Raw genomic sequence first — 13,078 nt, 5'->3', positions numbered from 1 at the left:
ATAATTATTGAAGATTGTCATTAAATGTTTATTAAAGTTTGTTTGAACTAATTTTACAACACCAGACTTTACTTTTTTACAGTCACACAGCAGCATATAATTTAGAGAAATGCTTGGACTAATAGAGACACTTTAAAGTTGTTATTGAAAGGGAAATGCAATTTTATTACTTTCATATACATAATTTGAATTATGCTAATAAGGAATTGTCTAATAGACACCATCATGAACCTGTTTTAATGAATACATAAAAATAATTCTGTAATTAGTACAATAATTTTGTGCAAATAAAAGCTGATGAAGATTTCAAGTATCTGAGTATAGTTTATTTTCTACAATGGGGCAAAAGTATTTCTCAAGGCTAAAAAACTACCAACTTTTGCATTTGCATGGTGGTTTCTCAGTTTTCAGTGTTAACATTTTTTCAATTTTAACAACTTATTTACATGTGTGTGCTTATCCTTGCATATGTGCAGGTGCCCACAGAGGCCAGAAGAGGGCATCAGATTCCCTGGGCCTGAGTTATAGGTGGTTGTGAGTCACCCAACGTGAGTACTGAGCACTGAACTTAGTTCCTCTGGAGTAGCAGTAAGTGCTGTTAACCACTCAGCCATAGATCCAGCCCTTCAAAGTTCAAAGTTTAAAAAACTACATTATTTGGATCTCACAATGAGCACATTAATTATGTTAAGAGCTTTTAACCCCCATTGTATAAATTAAAAGTCAAAAGCATTACAGGAGTTAAATGAATTGCCACAAGTTCCATAATTAGTAATGAATGAAACTATATCTAATACCTAGGTTCCTTGATTATTGGTGTTATTGTTTCTTATTATATTTTACATGGTTTTTTAATCATTATTTCCAGTTTCCTTATTAGTAAGAGGGTAGAAACCCTTTGCAGCCTTGCCTTTTGTACTTCAAATAAGTTCAAGGGGAAATAGGGTCAAGGGACCTTGATTATATTCTCTGAAAATGTGTACATTATTATACTTACCTTGTCACTTCCTCCAATATTGAAGAAAGACCATCAAGATCAATCTATAAAATAGTTTTGCTTTTGTGTTCTTAGGATTAATTTGGAAATTTCCAGCTTTCAAAGATACTACCATAGATCTTCAGTTATTAGTAAGCTGGGAATACTTAATTGTATAAAGAAGGCCATATGTTTGGAGAAATTGGAACATCACCTAAGACAGCTTATGTTTCTAAGGAATATACCCCAGGAAGAAAACAATAACTTTATTTTCTTATTCTTCCTTGTCTGCTTTTTGGAATAATAGTAGAACAGTTAATATTCTAGAAGGTTTCAGTAATTTATGAATCTTCAATTAGTTATGAACATGGAGACTCACCATTCCTGTTGCAAATCATAATCATAAGACCACTGGAATGCTTGCTAAGAATTTGTAAAAATGACAAATTTGAATTGAAGTAGCATGATAGGTTTTCATAGAAAAAAAAAACCCAAATACTTATGACCATCTCTCTTGGAAATGCATAGGTTAAATAAAGCAACTCCGCTAAATGAGCAACTCAGAACCTCACTGTATTAGCTTCTTATTGTTTTATAGAACTACTGTGAAGTCAAGATTTCCCCCTTCATATCTAGGCACACGATACAGAACGGAAAACAACAGGCACGTCTGCTGGTCGTCTGTGTCTCTTCTATGAAAACTGTGACATGTATACTGACTGCAGCATTATACTGCAGTTGCCATGCTGTGATTTGACTATATTCCTAGCAGCATTGTAAATTCCTTCATACAGAGCAAACCTTTTCTCAGGTACTTAATATAAGAATTTCTCATCTGCCTCATATGTCAAATTTGGAGGAGCAGGTGGAGTTTATTAGTTTTTACCCTGAAGAAAAATATAACGAGGGTCTGAATAGGAGAGAGTGATTTGTGATAGAAATACCCTTGTTGAAAACATCTTGAAAATTTTGGTGATTACTTTAAAAATCTGTTTCAGTGCATCACAGTATTTTTTTTAAGTCATAACGATAGGAATAGCTGAAATTTCAGAGTTGGAAAAACCAAGAAAAGTTGAGCTAATGAGTCCTCCATCATCACATCTAAAGGCCTCTCTTGCTTTTGAGTAGGGTTGGAAGCTGAGAGGGGAGCTCAGCCAGGTCAGAGAGCAGCTGGAGAGGGAAGAGAAACCAGGAAACATTTTGTGGCCTCGTGAAGTAAGAGTAAACAAAGAAGCAAATAAATGGAGATAGTGACCCTCCTCTACCACTGCTTATTTGGTTACATATGAAGCTGAATAACAGATGTGGAGACATAAAACAATACGATAATAGATGCAATACAACAATAGATAAGCTGAAATCTTCTGGAAGGAGAAGTTGAAAAAAGAAGGATTAGTGTCCAAGACTAGCAGGAAAAATGAACACACTAGAGGTTTATTTGGAAGCCAGGTAGGATGATATTGTAGGAAGAGACTTCTAGACATGGGCTTAAGAGATCAACTCTGAAAAACAGAGAAATGTTCTCAGTGAGAATAAAATAACTTAGAATTGTGATGATTTTTAAAAGTATCTGACATTTAAGGAAATACTGATACATATCAAGAGGAGAAACTTATTGATGGCATATGAGAGATGATCTAGAAATTTATATGATATGGTTATATAATATGGTTTTTAAATGGCTATGACTGATGTGGTCAAGAAGCTGGGCATTATGGTACATGCCTGTAATAAACTGAGAAAGAAGCATCATTGTAAACTTGGGTCCAGTCTTAGATACATTGTGAGTTTTAGTCCGGCCTAGTCTACACAGTGAGTCAGACCTTGTCTCAAATATGAAAAGAAAACATGAAAAGAAAATAGGGGGATTGTATGTAGTGACCATAACCTGGGAAGATGTTTTTAAAGAATCAAATAGGAATTGAAGAATCAGGTAATAAAGAATCCTAAATGTATCAGCAAGTATGTTTAACAGATTAGACATAGTAAAAAACAGAATCAATCAAAAACTGGGAGATAGCTGAAGAGAACCTAAGCAACTGAGCACAGAAAATGAAGACAAGTGCAAAACTGAAAAGGAGAACAAGATACAAAGAATGCAGTGTAAATGTCTAGCACTGAAGTTTTTTGAACACTAGAGGAAAAGGGGAGATAATGTGACAGAGTCAATAGTCAAAGAAAAATGGCTATGTGTACCTTACACAAATTCTAGAAGCATGAGTTGCATGAAGAATAAACACACATACACACTACATGTGGGGGACCTGCCCCCACCTTTCCCAGAGTACTCTTGAGGTGAGAGGGATAAGAAAATATCAGGTAGAGTGGTAGGCCTAAAAGACAAGAAGAAAGACAGAAACACCGGATAGCTTTGGGAGAACCTTAGTCAATACCCAGAAGCCCGGAACTTTATTCAAAAGGGCTTTTTATAATGTCAAGGGGTGAGGCAAAAGATCACCCCCCCCTGCTAGATACAACCAAGTGTAGACCCTTCCAAATACCTGGCAAACATGTCTGTGGTCAAATAATTCCCTTATGCAGCCCTGCTGGGTTAAAGCAAGCTCAGATTCTCTGACCCTGAGTAATTTGGGCCTCCATAACTACATCATGATAAAACTATTAACAACCAGTGGAATATATATATATATATATATATATATATATATATATATATATATGAAGTAGTGGAATGAAAATACAGCCAGAGATAAAGATAATTTATTATTTTTAGTATAGCAACAATAGCACCAATACTTGACATCCAAATAGGAATGATGCAAGCTAGAAGGTGGCAGAATTATGTCTTAAAGTAGTTCTTTAAAAAAGCTCAGACAGAAACAGAAGAAGTGTATCCTTAGAACATATGTGCTAAAATACATAGTGAAAGAAGTATACAGGGAGATGCAGAAGAAATATAACAATGTGAAATGAAGAACTTTTGGCCAAATAGAAAATGTTGACTTACAAAGCAATGAGAACCAAGTTTTGTGGGATTAAAGTTTGTATAGACTTAATACAAAAAAATGCAGTAGCAACAATAACACATCTGTTTTTCATAGAGTAGTAGTCAAATTAAATGTTACATGCTGTACTATTGTCAGAAACTAATAGAATTAATGCTCTGCACTTTAATTAGTGGAGAATATGCACTTTTTTTGGCTAGCCAATAAAACACTGGTAAATAATTTACTACTAAGAACTTAATGAAAGAAGGAATAATAAGTTATACCTCATTAATCTAAAAGGAGGAGGAAATATGAACAACTAAGTCCAATAGGGCATAAATGATATGTTTTATTTTAGGCACAAGTAAGTCATTGATCAAAGTTAAAAAGCATCATTTTATCCAAAGAGGAATTAAATGACTAAAAGTGTCAGAGTACATTAAAAATAGTTCCAAATGAACCTAGTACAGACTCACTTTGAATATACAGACATCAAAGTATTAAAAAAATGAAAAAGGTGCCATCAGGATAGTCAACAAAAGACAATTTGGGGACTTTATAAGTAACAGAAAAATAGATTCTAAACTAAGAAACTCATTCACAGAAAAAGAGTTTTGTGACTTTTCCTAAGAAGCTATGAACTACTGCCTGTTTGTTTCAGATAAAATATGAACAGCAAACCAAAAAAAAAGTAATCCTACCAAGACTATCTTAGTGAACCTGTAGTTTATTGGGTTCATGTCCAGGTGTATAGGGCCATGGATGAGTTTACTGGGATTATGTACAGGAGTATAGGACCATGCTCGACAGAAAAGCAGCTGCATAGTGAATAATCCTACCCCAGTGTGGGTGACAGTCATGAAAACTCCCTCCCTGTAGCTCCTTGTGTAACTTTTTGGGAGTCTCCCCCCTCCCCAGAAATTATTAGTATTTATATAATGCTGGGGAGGAATCTGTGAATGTTACAAGTTTCAGGAAATTTCTGACTCTGGTGACTTTCATTTACTTCTTGAGTCTTGTAAGTTTCATGTATTTCCTGATTCTTAAGGAACTTCTCTCCTCCTTCCAAAAGGGGATGTTTCCATTGAAAGCAATCTCTACACAACAGACATGGCACACAAAGCAGATAGACTCCTATGCTGGATAGCACTAGTACCATTGTTTTTAAAACATTTAAAGTATTAAATGGAAAAACAAAAGACAGACAAATACATGATTATAGTAAGTGACTTAAGCATACCTTCTCTATATCTGAACATGGGTCAAGAAACATGTTGAAGATTCAGAAAAAAATATTTAACAAACTTGACCTAGAAAACATTTACAGGATACTATTCCCAACCATAAGAGAAGCAGCACTTCCATTCAGATCATTAGCAAAGATGACCATGTTAGTTTATAAGGCAACCTCAGCAAATATCAAAAGCTTAAAATTATGCATATTATAGTACCTGATTACAAAGATGTAGAAATATAACCCAAATGTTAACTAGAAAAAAATCACAAGTTGCTTAGAAATTGAATATTACTTTCTATATATTCTGTCTCAAAATGATATCACAATGCTAATTAAAATTCTTTGACCTAGATTCTAATGAAGCTTTGACACTGGGACTTGAAGGATGCAGCTAAAGCAGTGAATAAGGGGAAGCTAGATCTATTAAAATTTATATTCACAAAAGGAATAACCAATTAAGTGGCATTTATATAAGCTTCTATCTTAAGTAACTGGAAAAATACAAAATACAGACATTGGTAAAGAATGATGGTATGGTTGGGCATTACTTAAAAGGAAAGCAAATTTTTGATAGAAAACATTGAACACTGAAATTGGTTCTTTACAAATATTCTTAAGTTTACTAACAAGACTAATTAAAGAAAAATGACTACCAATATCAGAATTTTAGAAATAGATATCCTAAAGTCATAAAAAGATAAAATATACATGAATTAGAAAATAAAGATTAGAATATTAATAGCTAGATAAACAAAGTTTATCAAAAGAAACAAGGAGAAAGAAAATTATGTTGTGCTATTTAACATCTTTCCACAAAGGCAATTATAAAATAAATGAATCTTCAGAATTCTTTCTGTAAAAAAAGTAGACATTATTCTTCACTTAAAAATGATTGATGGAACATAAAGAACATCAGAATGTTAACAGAATTAGTAACCTAAGAATTATTATGTGTTACAAAATAAGAAATTTAAAACAATATTTATTAGAATGGAGAAATTTAATTAAATCCATCTTAAATATATACTAGGCTATTCACGGATAATTTGTAGGGGAAATTTCTTTTTAATTCTTATTAAATTATAGTAAATTTTTACACTAGTGGGCAAAGGTACAAAGTGCTATATTTCAATTTTATTCCATTAGTAAAATGCTTTTTGATAAATGTATGGCAATGGATTGTACATTATTTTGTAATTCATAAAACTCAGATTCTAAGTTGGGTTTCAATTTCCTATGACCTTAAGTAAGTAGCCAAATATCTCTGGGCTTTTATTTTATCATCTAAGCAAGAACAGTTTGAGACAAAAGACAAGAAAAGAAAAGATCCAAGGTAAGTCTGATTAATGTTGGTTTCTATTCTGTATCTGAGATACCATAAGCCACTTTTGAAAGTGGGGAGACGTGGAAGTTATAACAGTCAATGAGTTGTTGTAATTGTCATCAACCTGAAGGAACTCAGGAAGTCATCACTGGAGTGAGATAACTGGTCACTCCCTTTTTGTGGTAAGGCTCACAGGTGGCTTGCAGACATACATAGAAGGGATTCATACTCAGCCAGTGGGCAAGCAGCAGACACCAGAGACAATAATAGGTTTACTCCAACCCTTCTCCATTTGTTTTAAGTAATATCTCTTCATACATACATCCCACATTTCACAGAATTATTTCTTTTCTTAAGAATGTATCATGGGGCTGCAGAGATGACTCAATGGTTAAGAGCATGTAATGCTCTTGCAGAGGGCTAGGGTTTGATGATTACCTTTTTTACCAGATAGCTCACGAGTGCCTACAGCTCTACCTACGGAGGATTCCCGAATCCTCTGGCCCACAAAGGCACCTGCACAAATGTGCACATATCCCATCCCACCTACATTTTTTTTTTTTTTTTTTTTTAGTTTTTCGAGACAGGGTTTCTCTGTGTAGCTTTGCGCCTTTCCTGGAACTCACTTGGTAGTCCAGGCTGGCCTCGAACTCACAGGGATCCGCCTGCCTCTGCCTCCCGAGTGCTGGGATTAAAGGCGTGCGCCACCACCGCCCGGCCCCACCTACATTTTTAAACATAAAAAAGAAACTTTTTATAATGGACCAATTATCAAATATCATTTTTGCCTTGAGAAATGTCAGAAGTGGCAAAGTCTCTTCAACTTTAGTATACACAATATCTCCCACTAACTTGTTGACAGACACATATTCTAACCTTCATTCTACTTAAGAATTTTGTTCTGAATATTGTGACATGAAGTTATTTCTACACATTTATTTAAACTTGTGGCTATCCATTTCTCCTTTAGAACTTTCTACCTAAAATCATTGATAGGGCCTTTTCATTCTAGTAAATGCCACTCATACTTCATAGTTTCTATGACAGAGTTTCCACACATTCTATTCTCAGCCTTTTGAGACTGCTGTGGCTAAATGGTATACATTGTAGCTATATTTTATCAGATTGTATTACCCATAATCATAAAAGGTTCTTAAGTTGCCTTTAGGTACCCTTCCTTTTCTAGTGTCAGGATTAGTTCTGTTACTTCGACCAGTGATTTCTATCTCTGTCTGTGCTAGGTGGTAGACTTGGCAATGTCAGACACAGCGGTGGTACTAGATGTCTTTTAAGGAGTAAGGAATTTGTGAGATTGTGATAAAATGGCCTGATAGTACACCTTGTCTGCCTCCTGCAACTCTTGTCTGATGGTTCTAAGAGAAAGCAGGCTATTTCACTAGGCTTCACAAGCTATTTTGCTAAGGTCCATGTAGGGAGTTCCTATGTGGACTTAGGCATTAGTTTATCTTTCTTTTATTTTCTGGGTTATCTCTTGAGGAATATTTATTTATTATCGCTTATTTGCTATAAATAAGGTAGTTATTATTCAATAGAAGGCAACTCATCAATGCAGTTTCTACAATGCAATTGTCCCAGGGTCATTCATCTTTCATTATTTGCACAGTCACTGATGTGCCTTTTGTCTTAAACATTGAATAAATAAGAATTCGGTTGTTTCTTGGATATATATCTTTATCCTAAAAGAGATTCAAATATGAACAGTTGTCTTTTTCACATAAAGATTCTATTGATTGGTTTCATCTCAACATTATTTATTACCAGATTTTGGGGGCAAAACACCTTGTCTCTCAGAGTTCCCATGAAATAAATATGGCCACTGGTTTCACTATGTAAATTAAAGAGATGAATGGTGAAGGTTCAAGAAAGGACATTTAGCACACCTTGTCTTGTTGGATAGAACAGATGAAGGGATTCAGTGACCTTAAATTTAAGGAGTCTTAAATTTGTAAGGAGCTAAATCAGGCCTTTGAGATTTTATAGAAATGGGAAAAAAAAGGAGAAATTGGGCTGTGACTGATATGGTGACATCTTGGTAGGTCAGCAGTCTGACTGATCATTCAGTTTTGGTCTTGCAAATGGTTCTGGAGAGCATTTGAGAGTAGCAACATGACCTCCTCAAACGGATCACTTCAGCCTTAGAAGGCAGCCTCAGCATCCTGGTGATTGAATTCATTGGGGGTGGCAATCAGCTCTGTGAGATTCCCTTTGTGTGTGGGTAGTTACCATCTGTGGTTGTAAAGATGTTGATCAATCAGTCTCTATATCCCTAGAATCCAAGGTAACTGCAGCAGAGTGGCTCAGTGTTGTGGGTGGACAAAGTTTAAGGGATGAAGTAGAGCCAAAGAGGAAAAAAATGGATCAAGTTAGGCCAGCAATGGATACCTTCTTCATGCTTCTTACTTTTTCCTGCTGTTTTAACACATTGTTGATGACTATTGTTTTACATTAAGAAAATGTTGCTACAAACAATATTATTTTTATTGTTCCTTTCTCCAAAGGACAATGGCCTGAGACTACTTTTGTTTCTCCATTTCATTCTGCGTGCTACATCACTTCATAATTCATTCCAAATGTTATTTTTTATTGTCTCCCTGTTTCTACTTCTTATTAGTACATTTTCTCTGATAGTTCAATAAAATTAATCTTCTTTACAGGTGTCTGCTGTACTTCCTGAATCCTTTCTTAGCTTAGAGATTACTAGCTCCCTGAGAGTCTATACTGAGTTTCATGTTCAAGACTGTATCTTTTAATCTATCTTTTATTAGATCATCTTCCTCATAAAGAAATCAGTTTCAGTATACCTGTTCTTGCTTTAGAACACTTTTTTAAAAAACCTATTGTCACTTTGGGCAAGCAGAGGGTACATCCTCCTGTTGACTGCAAGTCTGAGGCTGTGTCTTCTTTTCCCCTCACTGGAGAACTATGTCTTGGCTGGTGGGAGGTCCCTGAACTGCAGCCTCTCTGTGTTTTCCTGGGGGTCCTTTGTCTTCAGTGTTGGAGCTTCCTAGCTGATCCTTACTATGTATAAGATCAACTTTACCCTTTGTCTGAATGTTTATAAGACTTATGTATTTTTCTGTATAAAGGCCTCAGAGATTTTACTAGAATATATCAAGATTGTATCTGTCTCCATCAATCCTGCTAGAACTTATTTACCTTGCCCAGTTCTCAGGTTCAGACCTTTAATTCATATCAACAAATATTTTCTTTTCCCTGACATGGAAGACTATGCCTATTAGTGCCTTTCTCCACCTGCTCTAGTTTCTCCTTTATATCCTCTCCAGTCTGTCTCCTCATCTCTCCGTGTTTTTTTTTTTTTTTGGTTTGTTTTATTTTTTGTTTTGGCAATGTCCATGATGCTTTTGTGCTTTGAAATATTCCCTGAAATGAATGGATTGTCTAGGCCACTTTTTGTGGTCTTAATAGTTAACAGTGTTCTGAACTGCAGCTGCTTCCTTAAATTTTCAGCTCTAAGAATTGAGTGCTTAAGTTCCAAGATCTTTCTCCCTTGAATGTCCTGAAGCCCCATCATCATTGTCCTTCATGCTGTTCTCCTAGGACTTTGGGTGTGTCACACCCACCTCTAGCTCCTTGACTTTGCAGGTATTAGTTTTCTGGGGACTCCGCAGGACTCAGGTTCAGTTGTTGAAATAGTTAATAGTAGATATCTTATATTTGTGTTTGGAAATATGAGGTTTCTTATACTGCAGCTAACAGGCAGAGAAGCAGTGGTCAAAGCATTCTTCCTCCAACAGTAGGAAGCCACTTCATAATCTCATCTTCTTCTTTTTCCTCAGCCATGAGAGATGAGAGACAAATCTTTGATTAGTTCCTTTCTGACTCTGTAGCTCTCAAAATGATTCAAAAGTCAAATTGCTTTGTTGGGCTTTATACTAATCCTTTAGTATATTTTACGCAAGGCTCTGAAGCTTTCTGGCTCTTGAACAAAATTGACTTCAAGTTCTGTCTTCAGGTACTTCAGTAGATGCTAAGTCCCAGTGGACTCATGATAGCAGCCTCAGTCTTTAGAAAGACAGATACTTGAGCTGGTGGAGGGGGACAAATAGTATAGGTGGCCATGCTTTTCTAATAGTTGCTCAGTTGTTTAGTAAAAATAATTAGTAGGCTATATCATAACACATCAGCTTATTACAGATTTCATTACATAATTTTTGTATGTGTGTGGATGTGCTCGCGCATGCGCACGTGCACATGTCGTGTGTGTGTGTGTGTGTGTGTGTGTGTGTGTGTGTGTGTGTGTGTGTGGTGTATGAATGTGGGAACATTTATGTGTATGTGTTTGGGGGTATACTCACCACTGTGTATGCCTGTAGGGGCCAAAGATTGATGTTGGCTATCTTCTAAGATGGGTCTCCAGCTTGTATTTTAAGGCAAGCTCTCATAAGATCTGTGGAGCTCACCAGTGGCCACACTATCTGCCAATTCACTCTGAAGACTTGCCTGTCTTTTCCCTCCTCCTCATGCTAGGGTTAGAGATACATGCCTCTGCGCCCAGCTTTTATGTGGCAGCAGAGAATCTGAATTCAGGTCAGCATGCTTCTGCAGTAGCCTCTTTACTGAGATGAGATGTTTCAGAGGTGTTCTTCCCACCACTGCAACCATCTGCTCTTTTATGATTATTTTGCAGATAGGAGCAATCGTGCAATAATGCTTGTGGTATATGACCTCCTTTGCCTACATAAAACTCAAATGACTGGAAGGAGATACCTGACTCATGTTGGGTCAGATAGAGTTGCTGTGATTAGAGTGAGAATTTAAAGATCATTGGCAGGCCCCAGGCTAGTGGGAACTGAGTGCTGGCTAAGTTAGATGTCAAGGATATGAGATAAGCATTTCTACTATCCTCACAGAGAAGCCAGGGCCCATTTTCACAAAGGTGAGAGCAGCTAAAAATCAAGGTTAGTGGAGAGTGATATAGGCAGAGAATTCGGCTGCTGATGGTATTCTGGGCTTGGTTCTGATATTTCCTTTTTTGACTGCCTTTTCTCTTTGTGGGATTCACAGAGTGGATGGCTTCTACAAGATAACATACCCTGACTATATTTTGTATAATTGCAATAGTTTGTGTGAGTTCCTGTGACTTGAATCTGAAGGATCCCTAAGACACTTGTTTGCCTAACTAGCAATATGAGGATGTATATCAAATGAAGATGGAAAAGTGTCCTGCAAAGCAAAACAGAACCAAACAGACATGGATCCTGGAGGGCTTACTGGCTCTCATATGTATATCTCTCATCTGGATGTATTCTTTCTATGGACTTTAACAACTTTTTCTATTAAGCCAGGCCTATTAGTCTTGTGTATAATTCAATTCCATTCAGAAATTGGAGCATTTACTTAAGCAATGTATTGAGTTAGATATTGGTTACATTTGGGGATCAAAGTGCTTTTGATCCCCCCCTAATTTGAGAGTTAGATAGGAGATGGGAAAAACATCAGTTGCCAGGCTGGTTGTTTGATGCTAAGCCTTCATCTCCTCCTCCTCCTCAGCATCCTCCTATCTTAGTAAAAAAAAATGTTATCTTTTTCCATAAAGAAAAAAAATGTGTCTGTGGAGAAGAACATGACTGCTACTTGAAGAGTTTCTTCCAAACTTCTATCTGAGCAGATAGAGGATGTTACAAAATCATGCTTCCTTAATAGCCCCCACTTTAGGGCCTCCCAAGCAATGGGTAAAGGCAGATGTCCCTCCTTCAAACTACCCTTTCTGTCATGTGCTAGCAATAAAGTTAGGGAAAACCAAACCAAACAATTCCTTTTTGTATTGCTAAGCTTTCAGTCAGGGTTATTTATTTATTTATTTATTTATTTATTTATTTATGCTGCCCTGTATAGTTCAACAGAAGAAATGAAAATACAGGATTTAAATAATCAGAAAAGGTACAAGAGCAACCATGAGCATGGTGTACAAAGGGTTGCATAGGAAGCTTGAAGAGACTACAGGAGGTGGTGGGGTAGTTATTCAAGCAAACATGCCAGCCACCAGAACAGAAAGAGACTATGGAAGGGCTGCTCTGCCTGGAGGTGGGCTTCGGAGACAGGCGCACTTGAGATGCCCCCTCTGAAAACAAAACAAAACAAAACAAAACAAACAAACTACACAAGATAGTAAGAGGGGTAAATACTTGGATTTCTCTTTACTGACATATTCCAGTATCCTTCCTAGGGTGAGTCTACATAGAATCAGTGAGAAAGGGCTCTAGTTTTCCAAGACACAGAGCAGAGTAGGAGGGCAGGAGGTGGTTCTAAGAGCAAGCCAAGAAACTCCACAGTAGCAGAAGCCACAGGTGTGATGCAGGAGAGTGAATGACTTGAATATTGATGTCTGTGTGGGATAAGGTCCTTGTGCAGCGTGTGCATGTGAATGTGGCCAGATATTAAAGAATTTCGGGCACCTCTGATTCACAAGAGGATCCTGTAGGCAAGAGAGAACTGGTAGAAACCTTTCCAGCAGGATTCTGGAATTGGTTAATTCCAAAGACAAGCTAGGAGTGGGATGTTCTCCAACATAGTTCACAAAGTGAGAAATCAGGTAGAGTTTATGTATTAACACC

The 13,078-nt window shown here is 36.6% G+C and overlaps 1 protein-coding gene across 2 annotated transcripts in view; it reads left to right on the top strand.

Moving 5' to 3' along the window:
• Sgcd (sarcoglycan delta) overlaps window positions 1-13,078 on the top strand; it is a 933,235-nt gene that overhangs the window by 58,274 nt on the left and 861,883 nt on the right. The gene's annotated exons all lie outside the window — the stretch shown is intronic.

Source organism: Peromyscus maniculatus, chromosome 8 (assembly GCF_049852395.1).
Source record: "Peromyscus maniculatus bairdii isolate BWxNUB_F1_BW_parent chromosome 8, HU_Pman_BW_mat_3.1, whole genome shotgun sequence".
Classification (NCBI taxonomy): domain Eukaryota; kingdom Metazoa; phylum Chordata; class Mammalia; order Rodentia; family Cricetidae; genus Peromyscus; species Peromyscus maniculatus.
The sequence above is the reverse complement of the archived record's forward strand: the minus strand, read 5'-3'. Positions and strand labels throughout refer to the sequence as shown.